The 4,014-nt window shown below is 51.3% G+C and overlaps 1 pseudogene; it reads right to left on the bottom strand.

Moving 5' to 3' along the window:
- Window positions 1-1,334: 1,334 nt before the first annotated feature.
- Window positions 1,335-1,542, bottom strand: LOC144498096 (U2 spliceosomal RNA; annotated as a pseudogene).
- Between the last annotated feature and the right edge of the window lie 2,472 nt (window positions 1,543-4,014).

Below are 4,014 nucleotides of genomic sequence, written 5' to 3'. Positions count from 1 at the left end.
CGGCACTCTCTCAGTTCTGACCCTCTGACGGTGCGGCACTCCCTCAGTACTGACCCTCTGACAGTGCGGCACTCCCTCAGTACTGACCCTCTGACAGTGCGGCACACCCTCAGCACTGACCCTCTGACAGTGCAGCACTCCCTCAGTTCTGACCCTCTGACAGTGCAGCACTCCCTCAGCACTGACCCTCTGACAGTGCGGCACACCCTCAGCACTGACCCTCTGACACTGCGGCACTCCCTCAGTACTGACCCACTGACAGTGCAGTTCTCCCTCAGTACTGACCCTCTGACAGTGCAGCACTCTCTCAGTTCTGACCCTCTGACAGTGCAGCACTCCCTCAGCACTGACCCTGTGACAGTGCGGCACTCTCTCAGTACTGACCCTCTGACGGTGCGGCACTCCCTCAGTACTGACCCTCTGACAGTGCAGCACTCCCTCAGTACTGACCCTCTGACAGTGCGGCACTCCCTCAGCACTGACCCTCTGACAGTGCGGCACTCTCTCAGCACTGACCCTCTGACGGTGCGGCACTCCCTCAGTACTGACCCTCTGACAGTGCGGCACTCCCTCAGTTCTGACCCTCTGACAGTGCGGCACTCCCTCAGTACTGACCCTCTGACAGTGCAGCACTCCCTCAGTTCTGACCCTCTGACAGTGCGGCACTCCCTCAGTACTGACCCTCTGACAGTGCGGCACTCCCTCAATACTGACTCTCTGACAGTGCAGCACTCGCTCAGTACTGACCCTCTGACAGTGCGGCACTTCCTCAGTACTGACCCTCTGACAGTGCGGCACTCCCTCAGTACTGACCCTCTGACAGTGCGGCACTCCCTCAGCACTGACCCTCTGACAGTGCAGCACTCGCTCAGTACTGACCCTCTGACAGTGCGGCACTCCCTCAGTACTGACCCTCTGACAGTGCGGCACTCCCTCAATACTGACTCTCTGACAGTGCAGCACTCGCTCAGTACTGACCCTCTGACAGTGCGGCACTCCCTCAGTACTGACCCTCTGACAGTGCGGCACTCCCTCAGTACTGACCCTCTGACAGTGCGGCACTCCCTCAGCACTGACCCTCTGACAGTGCAGCACTCGCTCAGTACTGACCCTCTGACAGTGCGGCACTCCCTCAGCACTGACCCTCTGACACTGCAGCATTGCCTGGAATTCCCTGCCCAGTGAAGCAGTTGAGGCTACCTCACTGAATGTTTTTTTTTATACTTTTCCAATTCAATCAAATCAAATCCAATTCAGAGTCTCAACAAGTTGAGACATTTCAGATCCAGGCTGACAAGACAGGGCGGGAGACCAAAACCACCCTGTCCTGGGCCTGATCTTCATGAGTCAAGCTGATTGGAGAAGGGGGAGGATCCTCCTCCAAGACTTGAGCTCATTTGCATCTTAGCCAAAAGGCCGAGATGCCGCTTTTAAAAATTGCTTCATATGAAACATATGAAGCCTCAGCGTAACCCAATGACCCCAACCAAGTGCAGGCGATCCATACTACACTTGATCTTAGCCAAAAGGCCGAGAAGCGATGTTTTAAGGCAAGGATAGATACACTTTTCAACAGTAAAGGAATTAAGGGTTATGGTGAGCGGGCGGGCAGTGGAGCTGAGTTCACAAAAATATCAGTCATGATCTTATTGAATGGCAGAGCAGGCTCGAGGGGCCAGATGGCCTACTCCTGCTTCTAGTTCGTATGTTCTTATGTTCGCTCAGTACTGACCCTCTGATAGTGCGGCACTCCCTCAGTAAGTGTCCCTCTGACAGTGCAGCACTCCCACAGTACTGACCCTCTGACAGTGCAGCACTCCTTCAGTACTGACCCTCTGACAGTGCGGCACTCCCTCTGCACTGACCCTCTGACAATGCGGCGCTCCCTCAGTACAGACCCTCTGATTAGAACATAGAACATAGAACAGTACAGCACAGAACAGGCCCTTCGGCCCACGATGTTGTGCCGAGGTTTATCTGAAACCAAGATCAAGCTATCCCACTCCCTATCATCCTGGTGTGCTCCATGTGCCTATCCAATAACCGCTTAAATGTTCCTAAAGTGTCTGACTCCACTATCACTGCAGGCAGTCCATTCCACACCCAAAAACTCTCTGAGTAAAGAACCTACCTCGGACATCCTTCCTATATCTCCCACCATGAAACCTATAGTTATGCCCCCTTGTAATAGCTCCATCCACCCGAGGAAATAGTCTTTGAATGTTCACTCTATCTATTCCCTTCAACATTTTATAAACCTCTTTTAAGTCTCCCCTCAACCTCCTCCGCTCCAGAGAGCACAGCCCGAGCTCCCTCAATCATTCCTCATAAGACCTACCCTCCAAACCAGGCAGCATCCTGGTAAATCTCCTTTGCACTCTTTCCAGCGCTTCCACATCCTTCTTATAGTGAGGTGACCAGAACTGCACACAATATTCCAAATGTGGTCTCACCAAGGTCCTGTACAGTTGCAGCATAACCCCACGGCTCTTAAACTCCAACCCCCTGTTAATAAAAGCTAACACACTAACGGCCTTCTTCACAGCGCTATCCACTTGAGTGGCAACCTTCAGAGATCTGTGGATATGGACCCCAAGATCTCTCTGTTCCTCCACAGTCTTCAGGTCCTTTGACCCTGTAATCCACATTTAAATTAGTCCTACCAAAATGAATCACCTCACATTTATCAGGGTTAAACTCCATCTGCCATTTTTCAGCCCAGCTTTGCATCCTATCTATGTCTCTTTGCAGTCTACAACAGCCCTCCACCTCATCCACTACTCCACCAATCTTGGTGTCATCAGCAAATTTACTGATCCACCCTTCAGCCCCCTCCTCTAAGTCATTAATAAAAATCACAAAGAGCAGAGGACCAAGCACTGATCCCTGTGGCACTCCGCTAGCAACCTGCCTCCAGTCCGAAAATTTTCCATCCACCACCACCCTCTGTCTTCGATCAGACAGCCAGTTACCTATCCAATCGGCCAACTTTCCCTCTATCCCACACCTCCTTACTTTCATCATAAACCGATCATGGGGGACCTTATCAAATGCCTTACTAAAATCCATGTATATGACATCAACTGCCCTACCTTCATCAACACACTTAGTTACCTCCTCAAAAAATTCAATCAAATTTGTGAGGCACGACTTGCTCTTCACGAATCCGTGCTGACTATCCCGGATTAATCTGCATCTTTCTAAATGGTCGTAAATCCCATCCCTAAGGACCTTTTCCATCAACTTACCAACCACAGAAGTAAGACTAACCAGCCTATAATTACCAGGGTCATTTCTATTCCCTTCCTTAAACAGAGGAACAACATTCGCCACTCTCCAGTCCTCTGGCACCATCCCCGTGGACAGTGAGGACCCAAAGATCAAAGCCAAAGGCTCTGCAACCTCATCCCTTGCCTCCCAAAGAATCCTAGGATATATTTCATCAGGCCCAGGGGACTTATCGACCTTCAGTTTATTCAAAACTGCTGGTACATCCTCCCTACGAACATCTACTTCCTCCAGCCTATTAGCCTGTAACACCTTCTCTTCCTCAAAAACATGGCCCCTCTCCTTGGTGAACACTGAAGAAAAGTATTCATTCATCACCTTTCCTATCTCTACTGACTCCATACACAAGTTCCCACTACTGTCCTTGACCGGCCCTAACCTCACCCTGGTCCGGCACGGTAGCACAGTGGTTAGCACTGCTGCTTCACAGCTCCAGGGACCTGGGTTCGATTCCTGGCTTGGGTCACTGTCTGTGTGGAGTTTGCACATTCTCCTCGTGTCTGCGTGGGCTTCCTCCAGGTGCTCCGGTTTCTTCCCACAGTCCAAATATGTGCAGCTTAGGTTGATTGGCTATGCTAAAATTCTCCCTCAGTGACCTGAGATGCGTAGGTTAGAGGGATTAGCGGGTAAATGTGTCGGGATATGGGGGTAGGGCCTGGGTGGGATTGTGGTCGGTGCAGACTCGATGGGCTAGATGGCCTCATTCTGCACTGTTGGGTTTCTATT

This window comes from Mustelus asterias, chromosome 8 (genome assembly GCF_964213995.1).
Source record: "Mustelus asterias chromosome 8, sMusAst1.hap1.1, whole genome shotgun sequence".
Taxonomy (NCBI): domain Eukaryota; kingdom Metazoa; phylum Chordata; class Chondrichthyes; order Carcharhiniformes; family Triakidae; genus Mustelus; species Mustelus asterias.
This window is presented reverse-complemented; position numbering and strand designations above follow the sequence as displayed.